This window comes from Mirounga angustirostris, unplaced genomic scaffold (assembly GCF_029215605.1).
Source record: "Mirounga angustirostris isolate CCGP_5_RB_7025 unplaced genomic scaffold, mMirAng1.0.hap1 SCAF_4, whole genome shotgun sequence".
Classification (NCBI taxonomy): Eukaryota; Metazoa; Chordata; class Mammalia; order Carnivora; family Phocidae; genus Mirounga; species Mirounga angustirostris.
In genome coordinates, this window is record NW_026991712.1 from 14,509,047 (window position 1) to 14,524,737 (window position 15,691).

Consider the following 15,691-nt stretch of genomic DNA (forward strand, 5'->3'; position numbering starts at 1 on the left):
TATATGATTTTCTCATGAGCACACAGGTAATGAGAGGCAAATTAAATCCTCTGATTCCAGTAGAGTGCCTTCTGTCCTACCACACACCTGTCTGCCAAGTTAAAGGTCAGTCCTTTCTGGGTTTTGTTTGTTACCTGGCTGTGAAGATGTTAGTACCTGAGGCCTCTTTAAGGAACTTTGTCTCTGCAACAGTCTCCCCAGGGCTCCTGCATCTCCTGCATGTGTATTTGGGGAGAATACCTGAGCATGAAAAATAGTATTAACCAGGAGTTTTGATAAAATGGAGTTTTCAGGGGTGAATTGCAATTTAAATAGCTGAAAAATTCCATTTACTTCCAGCAATGTATTCTGAATGCTCCCTCTGGCCCAGCTCAAAAGGAGCAGACAGTCATCTCTTGCAGAAAGTAATGGAATTTTTATTTTTGTCTTAGAAGTGCCTTGAAATCAGCAATCTCAAGGCTGGCAATGGGCCTTCCATGAAGACATCATCAGAAAGAATAGCAGAAGGTTCTGAAGGTAGTCAGCCATGGACCAAACTCATTCTCACTTCAATTGAATGGTTTTGCAAATGGTAGAGGAAATTAACCATTAAAGACCAGCTTTCCCACCTCCCTAAACTTAATCTCCTTATCCAGTGTGTCCAATCATCTAAGAGGTAGCAGGTTTTCTTTAGTTCCAATTCAAACCTTTTAATTATTCTGCCTCTTTCTATTGTAATGCAAATGGATACCCGTGGCCCTCATCCATCAATCTTTCAAATGTTTGAGGACAATGGAGCTGGCATGTTGGTTCCCTTTCCAGATTCCCTTTACTTGGTCCCCACACAAATTCCCCAGCTGCTGTGAGGATAATTCTTACCTTTCCACAAAGGCCAACCCCACTGCCTCAAAGTGGCAATGACTAACAGGTGTATTTCATGCTCCAGAGCTCCCTATGCGATCACACTGAAGCTAGATCCTGCCAAGACCACATCCTTGCTTAGCCTCCTCTCCTCCCATCCTGCTTCCTGCATGCCTTCTCTCAAAGGCCCTCCCCAGTCATTGAACCCACCTTTACCCAAATCACTGTCTCAGGGGCTGCTTCGATGTAACTGACCGTGAAGTTCTGCTGTACCCTTACTCTAAGTTCAAAATAATATCATATCCAGGAATTAGAGGCCTTGCTATAAAGAAATACTGGATAGTCCCACTTGTCCTCACTAATGTGGAGGTCATTTACCTTCCAACCTCAGTTTTCGGGAAGGAAGCCGCGGATACAGAAAAGGACTTTGAGTAACCAATCTAGATGTTGTAAAATGAAAGGCGATCTGTACCTTCATCGTTAAAAAGAAAGTGCAGTTTTGGTGCCTGACAGATACACAAGGCTGAGTAAACCTGGACCTCTCCAGTTCTGCTTCCTGTCTGGAATGCAGGGCTCAACCCACATACCTCTCAGTGTTGCTGGAAAGATAAATGGAACAATACATTAAATGAGTTAGTATATATCAGGACTTCAAAAAACCAGAGGTTTTATCCTTAAGGTCTTTGACAGGAAGCATGCTATTTTAGTCTGGGGACAGACCAATTTCTGTTTCAAAGCTGAGGCTGAGAGCAGATCCTTTTTCTTACACACAAAAACAAAAACTCACCAGCTCCAAGTGAAACAAAAATGAACTTTGATGTTTCTCACCACACTGAGTCCCATTTGGAGAGGAAGGAGATGGATTGCTAAACTGGGGGACAATATGAGGTTCAGTTGTGCAGGTGTGGTGAGGTGGGCAGGGGCGGTAGGATGGGGTGGACATTGTCCTGGGCTCCTGCAAGTCTGCTGGGCCCAAGGAGCTGGGTCAGCCTCATTTCAACAGAGGAGGGGCGGCCAGCATAGGAGGGGGCATATATCAGCATTGGTTACATCTGGGGAGCGAAAGCTCTGTGGATGTATGTCTTACTCTCTGTAATTTTATGTAAGTTTGAAATATTTAAAAATAAAATGTAAAAGAAAAGTAAAGGTAACAATGGACTAAAAGAGAATGATTAACCCCCCACTATGAAATGAACTAAGTATGGCATAATTTACACTACCCTTAACTCAAATTACTGCATACCCACCATATGTTTGTGTGAGTGAATTTATATACATCTATGTATATATCTCTATGTATTTTTCACATAACACATATAATCACACACGATTTTAACTGAATCTTCTTACCTGGCATCTGCCCCAGGTCAGTAAATGAGCAAATGCTTGAATCCTGTGCCTCCTTTGCAGGTGCCTGCTTCTCCCAGATTCCAGGATAGCCCTGTGGCCTGCGTTCTCTGACAGGTGTAAGAAAAAGCTGTTAACTTGTAGTTTGTCCAGCGGTTTTGGTTGTTGTTGTAATGGTGAGAGCCATGTTCTTTCCAGTTCTCTACATCTCTGAGCTGAAACCAGAAGTCTTTGCATTAAAATTGTGAATCTAAGAATGTGCCCTGGTTTAGAAAGCATTCTTTGTTTGTTTAAAACCATTAATGTTGTTTAATTTCCTTTTCTCGGCTACTATTGAAGTTGAACATCTATTCTGCTCTTCATCAGTCATTCTTAGCCCCTCCCTGCCGCAGAGCCAGTGTGGTTCTAGATCTGCTCTCAGGAGTCCTGGGGAGGGAGGTGCTGGGGGTGCTGGACAGGGAGGAAGCTGTCGTAGGGTGATTTCAGGAGGTAAGAGAATTGAGATAGGTGGTTCCTAATTCCAATTACCAGATCTTTCCTTAGGGTTTGCTCCTCTCTGGGGCTCAAATCTCCTTGCAACTTTCCCCTTTATTCCTCCATGACCTGTCCTCCCCAGGGTAATTCATTTGAACTAGTACTTCTTTCTCACTCAACCCACCCACAGAGACTCAAGCCAGAAGACAAGAACTTCAAAACTGGACCCTGGCCCTCTTTTGGAGCAAGCAGCATCTCAGGCAATGTGAAGGAGGTGGTTTCGCTCAGGGTCCGGGGAGAAGACATCGCTTCAGGTTAGTCACATTCAAGGAGAGTTTAATCAAGAGAATACTGAGGTCATATGTGGGTATAAGGAAACCCTGAGGGAAGAAGCAGTACCAGGGCTGATAAGAACAAGGTTCCTTTATCAGCCCCCAGGTCCAAGGGAAAGAGGGACAGTGGTTATGTAACAGAAACAGAGAGGGCCTGGCCAGTATGGAGAAAGCTGCCTGACTTAAGCAAGACGCAAGGAGGAAGGAAGTCGCCCGTTCCAGGTGTGACTCTGAGAATAAACACCCTACCTCACTGCCCCCCCACCCTTTATAATTGGCCAAAGCCTATGAGAAACCAAATGGCAAGGGGGCTCATTGATGGATTCATCCAGGTCAGCCTCCTGGGGCACAGAGAAGGATGGAGAGTGGATCTGGGAGGGTCAATGGAACACATCCAGCACAAAGGCCACGGGGACCACATCTCATTGAGTGTTCATACGGCAATCTAAGACTCCTCGAATTAATTGCCAAATGCTATATAATGACAATTATTTTGCTCTGATAATTCGGTCACTACTTTGAGTCACCCTGTAAGGAGTTTATTAACTCCCCACAAACCAAGGCAGAGAATGATAAATTATTTCCTCCAAGTCACATAGCTAGAAAGACTGGTGAGAAAAAGTTTATAAGACTCCAAAGTCCTTGCTTATCACACCTACACTCTATAAGTTTATTCTACCCTCTCCTGGGGTACTCCCTCAGAGTCAGACTGCTCTCCCTCAGCCCCCTGAGGAGGAGGAGTCTTTCTGACCGGTTTCCTTGCCTTCCCTTCCTTTCCCAAAATGGACTGGTCACAGCATTAAGAAACTGATCGAGTCCAGGCCCTAACAGGCAGGACCAGGCCAAGGGAAGGGCCTTCGGGGGAGCAGGGCATGTGGTGGGCAGACAGAGCCAGGGAACGGGCAGAAAGGGACACAGAGAGCAGATGCAGACTTTCACCTGTAGCCTGGAGGTCAGCCCCAGAGGAAAAGAGATAAGGAATGCAAAGGTTGTAAGTGAGGTTGGCACAGCTCCTTAAGAAATGGGCGAAAGATGAGAGTGATGTTGCTTTAGTTCAACCAGAGCAGCCCGGTGTTTTAGTGGTTAAGGCAAATTCCCCAATATTTCAGTAGACAATAGTTGCGTAGACTGTGGGCTTCCTGAGGGTGGTGGCTCCTCATTTTGGTATCCCTACAACCTACTACAACCCAGCACGGCACCCAGAACATCATTGCCAATATCTGCAAATCCATTTGCTAAGTGAGTAACTGGAAACAGAGTAAATAATGGAACCCTGAGGGGTTTGGGAGCCAATAACATCAGCAACATAATTCGGGTGCTGTTGATTTTTGAGTGAAGTGAGAGTCCTTGGGGAGACCATCTAGTCTTTGGGAGCCTTAGTGTGCTCCTGTATGAAAAGACAACTCAAAATTCCTACATTTGCAGGGTTGCTGGGAAGTTGTACACACACACACACACACACACACACACGTGCACACATACCCTCAACACCACTCTTGCATCTAGCAAGATCACCATGATGATGAGGGAGCAGCTTCCCTTGGGGTTCCTCTATCGTTTTGCTACCTTCATTATTCGAACAAATTTGTTTCTAGACAGTTCCATCTAAACCACAAATAGGTCTTAAGCTTCCCACTTGAGAAAAAAGCCGAAGAGAAAGCTGTGCAGATAGCAAGGTGACCTCTGTTACTAAATCAACAAGTATTACAGGTTCCTCATCCCACTTATAGCTGTTATGAAGGGAAGTTTAAAAGCCACCCCTCCTGGTATTATGTTGAGTGAAATAAGTCAAACAGAGAAAGACATGTATCATATGACCTCACTGATATGAGGAATTCTTAATCGCAGGAAACAAACTGAGGGTTGCTGGAGTGGGGGGTGGGGTGGGAGGGATGGGGTGACTGGGTGATAGACACTGGGGAGGGTATGTGCTCTGGTAAGTGCTGTGAATTGTGCAAGACTGTTGAATCTCGGATCTGTACCTCTGAAACAAATAATGCAATATATGTTAAGAAAAAAAAAAAGAAGAAGAAGAAGGTAGCAGGAGGGGAAGAATGAAGGGGGGGAAATTGGAGCGGGAGACGAACCATGAGAGATGATGGACTCTGAAAAACAAACTGAGGGTTCTAGAGGGGAGGGGGGTGGGAGGATGGGTTGGCCTGGTGATGGGTATTAAAGAGGGCATGTTCTGCAAGGAGCACTGGGTGTTATGCACAAACAATGAATCATGGAACACTACATCTAAAACTGATGATGTAATGTATGGGGATTAACATAAGAATAAAAATAAATGAAAAAAAAAAGCCACCCCTCCTCACCCTCCCTGAGGTAAAAGCTCTTGCAACAGGGGCTTGCTGAGCCTTCCTAAGCCAGGGTGACACTGGGCCATGAGATGGGTGCTTAAGTGGTTCATCTCTATGTTAGTTGTGGTTTTATTTTTCTTCTTTATCTTTTTTTTTTCCTTTTCTTTTTCCAGTCCACTTTTCTCAGTCTATAAAAGTTAGACTCTTTTTGCCTTCATGATTCTCACCATGAGAGTTCCATACCTTTGCTCTCATTTCCATACCTCCCTCCCCTCATTCCACCAAAGGCTATATGTTTAGTGGTAAAATCTGGTTAAGATGGCATTTAACAGAGAAAATGGAGGACTGACTCCCCTGGTCCTCTGTATCAGCTCCTTCATGGACAACCACCTGTGGCCTGACAAGGAGGCCACCAGCAGGGACTCTCCCTAACTTATGATCACTGTATTTCTAACATGTGCTCACCAGTCTCCTCTGCAACCTGGGTGGTAGAGAAGGAGAGAGGATGCTGGAATCAGGGGCCATGAAATGAAATACAAGGCATATAGCAGCTTCCCATCAAGGAGTTAGCTAAACATTAAAAAAAAAGGTTTTCATAAAATTCATCAGCTGAGAAAGGTACTTGGTCCATGAGCATTATGGTGATCCATATAACACGAATCACAGTCATGAATCCAAATTGGATTTCAAGCAAATTTACCTGAAATGTGCAGCATTCGTAAGCATTGCTTTCTGCAAGAAAGTGCAGGAGGAGGACTCGGTCGGGGACCTCCCATACAGCACCCTTCAGTAGCATTCATCCAACTGACCTTGTCTCCTCTCCTCCTGCACTGCTTGGAAGAAAAACCACTTGGATTCATTGATCCTCTGGTTCTTACTGATCCTCAGAGGGTACCTGACAAAGAGGTACTCCTTTACTTCCAGGAGGACAGGAGTCGGAGCCCGGAGTTCACCGATCTGCAAAGGTCTATAGTTAGAGAGTGTTCATGACCCTTCTGATAATTCTGCAAATTTTGTCTCTATGTCTTCTGTGGCCTTCTTTTTCTGAGAAATATTTCCAAATCTTTCAGGAGAGTCCCATGGCTATGCATGTCCTCCAAAACATTAAGAACCACTAACCTGGAGGGTTAGCTGAAACATTCCGTAAACTTTACACAGTATATTTTAGGCAAAAATCAGAGGAGGGAAAAAAAACCTCCCTTTCTTCTTGGCTTATAAGAGTCTCACTCCTTACCCAGAGGTCATTGAAAGACCTGCATACAGAAGCAGTGAGCACAGTGAAGGAGTACTGGTAGGTGAAGCTGTGTAGTCTCAAAGACTCTGATACCAGCTGGCTTTCTGAATCTGTGTAGTCTCCACAATACTAACCATGAAGTGGTTAAAGAAGGATACTCCCCCTTCATCCCCTGCCACACAGATACAGCTAGGAAGGGACATGATGATTACACAGAAGCTTCAATAGCTTTTGGATATTCACACAAATGCACTCTCACAAGCACACCCCCACTTAACATTTGCTGAATGTGCAAACCTGGGAGTGAATAATCTTCTGCTTCTGCTTCTTTTTTAGGGAGAGAGAGAGGAGGTGGGAGGGCCAGAGGGAGAGGGAGAGAGAGAATCTCAAGCAGGCTCCAGGCCCAGTGCAGAGCCCATCTTTAAAGGATGTAATAGTTAAATGATACAGTTGGTGACTCACTAAAGGGGGGACAAAAGAAGCCTAAAAGAACATAGAAACCAAGGTATTCTAGTCCTAATGGAAAGAATGTGATTGTTCTGCAAGGGCAACCATGATCAAAAAGCAGGGCAGACTGTTTCCAGAGAAAAGAAACTAACAGGGAAGGTGGGATTTGTGGAAAGTGGGTTTGGAAACCAGAGTCCAAGTATTTTCTGTGCTGCTCTAAGAATCTGAAGACTATTCTGTGGGTCTGCTCTGCAAGGGAGCCAGTTGGTGGTTGGATTTGGACCAGATGTCAGTTTAGTGGTCACGGTGAAAGGCCATGTGGACCTTTTGTATTTTGCTTTTAGCCTTCTGGTTACCAACCTGGCCACTCAGGAGTCTAGGGTCCCCTGAAAACAGACCCCCGAACCAAAGCTCACTGGGGGCAAACACTCTTCTGCGTTAACTCTATAGGAATATGACTCCTTTGTGTGTTATTACCTTGCACGCATAACATATACATTGAAATCTTTAATAATACTACTGCTATTCACAAGGATGTAGTATGCTGGGTTATTTCAGTTATTTTTTTGCCAATACTCTGCAAAATAAACACAATAGCTTTGTTGGAAATAGGTTGGACCTTGTCGATACAATCAGGAAATGGCTTTACTTTTTTCCCTATTACCTTCAAACTCATTTGCCTCTTCCTTCCCCTGATGGCATATCAGGGACAGTCTATAACTTCTTAGTCACTTGCAAGTATTAAAATGTCCAGTCCAATTTAAATCAAAATTTAATCTCATATCCAGTTTAGAGCTTCTTTCCCTCTGCCCAGCTGAGGCATGTCCAGATACTCAGATACCAGTAAAGGCAAGGGCCTTTGATCTGTTCTTCAGCAATCCTTACTCCACTTCTCACCTAACTCACCTAATAGCTGATGGTTTTTCCAAGGTTAGGGTAGTGAGAAGGGTGAGAGACCTGGTGGTGGATGCTTTTCATGGTATTATCTAAGCTGTTGAAGGCCCTACAAATGGTAGGATCCAAATGTTGGCTCATCCACATGGCATCTTTCATCAGGGACACTGGCTTGGCAATGCACTAGACTAACCTCTTGTGACTTCTCTCAGTGTCTGCACCTCATGGTACCCCAGTCTGCTTGAGCAGATAAGTGAATCTGTCTGCCTTCCATGGCCCCAGTAAAATGCACACATACTTGCTTTGATGTATTCTGGGCTGCTTTGATGAGCCCCATCCTCCTTCTCCAGGCTAGTGCTAGGCACTAGTCTCTTAGCAACTAATGCCAGCAGAATATATTTGAAGATAACCTGAGAACTCCACTATGCTCCGGGACTGTACAGCTTGGGGCTAGTCCCTGCATCTCCACATCCCACAAGCATCCAGTCTACCTTCTTGCAACAAATCCTCTCTCCAAGATCGATTATTCTAGGTGTCCGCATTTTGCTATGGGTGAGTGGAAGCAACCCCATACCCAATACTACTAGGCTCTTTGGAAGAAGTCCTTCTCTCTAAGGGGAGCCCTCCCATTGGCTGACTTGGGTCACATGTCCTTTCTATGACCACTAGTACCTCAGATCCATGACTATAAGGAAAGAATGAATCACACAGATGATGACACTCCTGGGGGGATTGTGAGCTGGGGAGTTACCCCAGCCTCCATTTTCTTTTTTATTGAGGTATAACTGACATATTATATTAGTTTCAGGCATACATGATGATTTGATATTTGTATATGTGAAATAGTCACCATAGTAAGTCTAGTTGCCATCTGTCCCCATACACAGTTATGCATTTTTTTTTTTCTTGTGATGAGTCCACCTCCCATATAGTCTTATTACAAACATTTGACAACAGATGATATTCAGAGGCAGGCTCTGGGTGGTTGAAAAGAACAAATATAGGGGGGAGGAAATGGATGTTAATTAAATACCCACATGTTCTATGTAATATTCCAAGTGCTACATGGTAGCTCATTTATTCTTGACAATAATACCATGAACTCAGCATTTTATTCTCATTTTTAGAAAGATTTATTTATTTATTAGAGAGAGAGCATGGGGGTGAGGGGCAGAGGGAGAGAGAAGCTCAAGCAGATTCTGCATGGAGCTCATCGTGGGGCTCGATCTCAAGAACCTGAGATCATGACCTGAGCCGAAACCAAGTCTGACTCTCAACTGACTGTGCTACCCGGGTGCCCCATTCTCTTTTTTTTTTTAAAGAATAAACTGGGGTTCACAGAAGTTAAGTGCTTTGCCCAAGATTAAAGTTTGTAAATGCAAAGTCAATTTGAATCCAAATTTTTATGGCTCTAATGCCTATGCTCTTTCCTCGGGATCAGACATCCTTTAGTGCTGGAGGGACCGAGGACAGAGGGATAATACCCAGTTCACAAATTCTGCATGTAAAATAGATGCTGCGTCACCAAAATGAGGCAGGGCCCGATTTATATTATAGGTCATATGGCCAGAGCAGAATCAAAATCCTGGCTGATGCATTATGGAATAAAAACTGTTTTTCATCATGTAAACCCAAATTGAGGGACATTCTACAAAATATCTGATCCACTTTCCTCAAAGCTGTCAAGGTCATCAGAAACAACGAAAGACTGTGATACTGTCACAGACCAGTGGAGACTAAAACGACATGGCAACGAAGCACAGTCCCGGATTGGGTCTTGGAACAGAAAAAAAGGGTACTCATGGAAAAGTTGGTGAAATACAAATAAAGGCTGGAGTTTCATTAAAAATGATGGACCAGTGTTGGTTTCTTAGCTTTAATAATATATCATGATAATGTCATATGTTAATGATGGTGGACACTACGTGAGGGGCATATGGGTACAATCTTTACAATTGTTCTAAAAATTTAAAATTATTCCAAAATTAAAAGTTTGTTAAAACAAAATTGTGTGTGTGTGTATTTTCCTTGTGTAAAACCATGATCAGTTGCAGAGCCTGGGGCAAACCTGTAGGTGGGGGAGCTCCTGACACAGGGTGTTATGGACTAAGTATTTGTGTCCCTCCAAATTCATATGTTAAAGACTTACTCCTCAATATGATGGTATTTGGTGGTGGTGCCTTTGGGAAGTAATTAGGTTTAGATGAAGTCATGAGGATGAGGCCCCTGTGGTGAGATTAGCATCCTTCTAACAAGAGGAGGAGAGCCAGAGCTCACTCACCCTCCAACATGTGAGGACACTGAAAGAAGAGTCATCTGCAAGCTAGGAAGAGAGCTCTCACCAAGAACCAAATCCACCAGCACCTTGATCTTGGACTTCACAGCCTCCAGAACTGTAAAAAATCAATGTTTGTTGTTTAAGCTACCTGGTCTGTCATATGTTGTTATAGCAGCCCAGGCAGACCAAGACACAGAGGATGACACCCTTTGTTAAGGGTGACAAGCTAAAGAAATGATGCCTTAAAATGAAACAATGAGATACCACCTCATGCCAGTCAGAATGGCTAAAATTAACAAGTCCAGAAAGAACAGATGTTGGCGGGGATGTAGAGAAAGGGGAACCCTCTTACACTGTTGATGGGAATGCAAACTGGTACAGCCACTCTGAAAAATGGTATGGAGGTTCCTCAAGATGTTAAAAATAGAGCTACCCTATGACCCAACAATTGTACTACTAGGTATTTACTCCAAAGATACAAATGTAGTGATCCGAAGGGGCACCTGCACCCCAAAGTTCATAGCAGCAATGTCCACAATAGCCAAACTGTGGAAGGAGCTGAGATGTCCATTGACAGAAGAATGGATAAAGAATATGTGGTATAGGGCGCCTGGGTGGCTCAGTTGTTAAGCAACTGCCTTCGGCTCAGGTCATGGTCCCAGGGTCCTGGGATCGAGTCCCATATCGGGCTCTCTGCTCCGCGGGAAGCCTGCTTCTCCCTCTCCCACTCCCCCCGCTTGTGTTCCCTCTCCCGCTGTGTCTCTCTCTGTCAAATAAATAAATAAAATCTTAAAAAAAAAAAAAAAAAGAATATGTGGTATATACAATGGACTATTACTCAGCCATCAAAAAGGATGAATACTTACCATTTACATTGATGTGGATGGAACTGGAGGGTATTATGCTGAGCGAAATAAATCAATCAGAGAAAGACAATTGTCATTTGGTTTCATTCATATGTGGAATATAAGAAACAGTGCAGAGGATCATAGGGGAAGGGAGGGAAAACTGAATGGGAAGTCATCAGAGAGGGAGACAAACCATGAGAGACTCTCAACTCTAGGAAACAAACTGAGGGTTGCTGGAGGGGTGGTGGGTGGGGGGATAGGGTAACTGGGTGATGGGCATTAAGGAGGGCACATGATGTCATGAGCACTGGGTGTTATATGCAACTGATCATTTATTGAACACTACATCTGAAACTAATAATGTACCATATGTTGGCTAATTTAATTTACATAAAAAAAATGAAATTGCAGTAATGTGAAGGAATTGGTAATGGCTGATTTTTACTCAAATCTCAAATCCCACCCAGGCAAACTTTTATTCTCTGGATGCCCTGTTAATATGCTGTCTGTTCAGATGAAGCTGTTGCCAAAGCTCACTTACTTCTGTGCCACGTTTGAGTCACTAATTCAGGGTTATACCCCAAACAGTGTTGCCACATGAGCAGCCCCTAAAGAAGTGCAAGCTCCCCCTGAGTGCTTGTCATCTCAGCTTCTGTCCATGGCTTCAGAAATTCTCTTGGTTTGCAGGAATTCTCTTGGTTTGTAGGAATTTTCTTGGCACAGGCCAGAGAGAGACTTGCTGATTTCTAATGGTGCCTTGTCTCAAATGTACTGCTTTGGTGACTTACTAAACATGAAGAATGGCCTCCCCATTACAGTCTTTGCAGATGATAAAACTGAACAATCCCCTGAGAGTATTATGGCTCCTCACTCCTGCCAATGGTGTCTCATTTTTCACATGTTTTCCTTAACCAGCTAGAGGAGATGAGTTAAAAAGAGAGTACAGTGTGGTTGACTTGGCTCCAATCAAGAGAAGAGTTGAGATTCTGAGGGTGTACCCAGTTGACCCTTTTCTTTTTAGGGTAGGACAGAGGATCTTGCATAAATTTTATAAATACACAGATTTCAGAGTTGAAAATAGGGTGACAGACATTCCTAGTTTGTCCATGACTGAGGAGTTTCCAGGCACGGGAGACTTTCAGAGCCATTACTGGGACAGTTCCAGGCAAACTGGGATGGTTGATCATCCAGATGGAGGGATCATAAAGCAATCTTCTCAGACAGAAGGCTCCAAAATATATTCTCTCCTCTGGGGGTTCTGACTAGATAAATATTCAAAGGGGTTTGTACATGGCGAATGTGCTGTCAGGAAGCAATGGGTGTAATTGACAGAGCTGGATTTGGGCTGGTCAGCAGGGAAAGATGAAGCTAATCTGGCAAACTCATAGTCAGAGCACCTGGGTGCAAATACCAGCCTTCTTGCATAAGAGCTGAGAAAACTTGGATAAATGATTTGTCGGTTCTACTCCAGTTTCTTCATCTGCAAAATGGGAATGGTATTTAGTACCTCTCTCATATGTTCACCTTGGGATTAAAATTCAATAACTCAGGTGAAGTTCTTAACATTCTTAACATAGAGGATGTGCTAACCAAATATCACCTTTCATTATTGCTGTCTATATTATTTGCAGTCTGGATTCTTATTCCTAACTCTGCCGGTAACCAGCCACATGGCTCTGGTAATTGCAGCTTCCTTATCTGTAATAGGGAAAATGACACCACCTTATCGAGGGGTCAGGTGGAGTTAGCAAGATAAAGCAAGTGCACAATCCACATGTGGATTATGGAAGCTACTTTCTCATTTCCTGAGTGGTCCAGGCTCTCATTCTCTTCTCTTCTTTCTTCTTCCCTTTTCCTTCTCCCCCCACACCCCATCTGCCTTTTCTCTACCTTCTGTCTTGCCAGGACTCTTCTCATTCTTGATACTCTCCATCTCTCAGCCCTTGCAGTAGAGACTGCCCTGTGTTCTTCAAAGGTGATTTTCTCTTGTACTTGGACCCATAGTTAGAGTACGTTTCCCAGGGTCCTTTGCAATAAGGTGTCACCATGGGACTGATTTTTCCATTGGCTTATGGGTAGAAGTCGTGCATACCACTTCCTGATGACCTGGCCATAAAAATTGCCCACGGACAATCCTCTCTCTTTCCCCCTCACTGCTGGTTCATTGTTGAAGTCCAGGGACTGTTGATGGTATTGAACCCCCATCAACCTATGTGTGGGGCTGAATTAATTCTAACTCTAATCTATACCTCTACCCCTAGCCATCATGATCATCTCTTGGGAGCTTCCATGAGTGAGAAACTTTATGTCCATGAAAATTAAACTTTGTGTGAGTAAGAAATAAACTTGCATTGTATTGAGTCAATGGTATTTTGAGATATTGGCCTTCTAGAAACTAATATAGCCAGAGCGGACTGCTTTTCCACTGTTTCTGATCTTGTGCTCCTCCAAGTCTCTCTTTCTCTCTTTTTTCCCCCCATTGGTCGATTTTATTAGGAAATGAATATCACAACAATATTAAAGTTACAAAGGAAAAAAAAAGCCACAAAGGGCAAAATCCAATCTCTTGGAGGTTAGGGGGACAAAAATGGAAGGGACAACACTATTGCTTTGCTTTGGTGACACTTTATGAGATAACTGTAACCTCTCTGAGAGCAGGGACCACAGCACTTTTGCTCTCTGTTGCATCTTTACTGCCTGGCACAGAGCAGGTGCTCAATGAAACTGTGTTCAGTGGATGTGTACGGATGGCCTGAGATCCTCTAGGGACCATATGGAAGAACCCTTCCCTTCTTTCCTTCTTCCTTTTTTTAAATCATTTTATTTTATTTTTTCACCATGGTAAATGTACTCCTTAATCCCCATTTCCCATTTCCCTCATTCCCTCACCCACCTCCTGTCTGGTAACTATCAGTTTGTTCTCTATAGTTAAGAGTCTCGTTCTTGGTTTGTCTCTCTCTTTCTTTTTTGTTTTTGTTTGTTTGTGTTGTTTCTTAAATTCCACATATGAGTGAGATCATATGGTATTTGTCTTTCTCTGACTGACTTATTTTGCTCAGCATTACACTCTCTAGCTCTAGCCATATTGTTCCAAATGGAAAGATTTAATTCTTTTTTATGGCTGAATAATATTCCATTGTATATAAATACCACATCTTCTTTATTCATTCCTCTATTGATAGACACATGGGCTGATCCCATACTTTGGCTATTGTAAATAATGCTGCTATAAACATAGGGGTGAATGTATCCCTTTGAATTAGTGTTTTCATATTTTTTGGAGTAAACCCAGTAGTGTGATTTCTGGATTGTAGGGTAGTTCTATTTTTAATTTTTTTGAGGAACCTCCATTCTGTTTTCCACAGTGGCTGCACCAATTTGCATTCCTACCAACAGTGCAAGAGGGTTCCTTTTTCTCCACATCCTCACCAACACTTGTTTCTTGTGTTTTTTATTTTAACCATTTTGACAGGTGTGAGGTGATAACTCATTGTAGTTCTGATTTGTGTTTCCCCGATGAAGAGTGACTTTGAGCATCTTTTTGTGTGTATGTTGGTCATCTGTATATGTTCTTTGGACAACTGTCTGTTCATATCTTCTGCCTATGCTATAATTGGATTATTTGGGGGTTTTTTGGGTATTGAGTTGTATCAGTTCTTTATATATTTTGGATACTAACCCTTTATCGGATATATCATTTGCAAATATCTTCTCCCATTCAGTAGGGTTACCTTTTAACTTTGTTGACTGTTTCCTTCACTATGGAGAAACTTTTTAGTCCAATGTAATTAGTCCCAATAGTCTATTTTTGCTTTTATTTCCCTTGCCTTAGGAAACATCTAGAAAAATGTTGCTATGGCTGATGTCAGAGAGATCACTGCCTGTGCTCACTTTAAGGATTTTTATGGTTTCAGGTCTCATATTTAGGTCTTTAATCCATTTTGAGTTTATTTTTGTATATGGTGGGAAAAAGGTGGTTCAGCTGCATTCTTTTGCATGTGGCTGTTCAGTTTTTCTAACACCATTTGTTGAAGAGACTGTCTTTTTCCTGTTGTATATGCATCCCTCCTTTGTCAAAGATTAATTGACCATATACTTGTGGTTTTACTTCTGGGTTTTCTATTCTACTTCATTGATCTATGTGTCTCTTTTTATGCCACTACCATACTATTTTAATTACTACCTCATTGTAATATAACTTGAGATCTGGAATTGTGATACCTCCAGTTTTGCTTTTCTTTTTCAAGATTGCTTTGGCTCTTTGAGGTCTTTTGCGGCTCAATACAATTTTTAGGATTGTTTGTCTTAGTTCTGTGAAAAATGCTCTTGGTATTTTGATAGGAATTGCATTAAATCTGTAGATTGCTTTGGGTAGTATGGACATTTTAACAATATTTGTTCTTCTCCAAGTCTCTCTTTTCTTGACTATGATGAACAACATAGATTTCAGGCTGCTGTTTCTTTGTTAGCACACTCACAAGAAATGCAGTGCTCAGCAAAGAAACCTTCAATTACAAAGAAACACCCCCTTAAAAGGAGGGGTACTTTAAATAATATTTATTTTCTGTGACATACTGTCTTTCATTCAACATATAATCACAAAACACTATGTTCTCTGTCTTTCTCTAGAAACTAGAGATAGGACAAGGCAAGTCAACAGCTGCCTTCAGTACCTCTTGGTCTAGTGCTAAAAT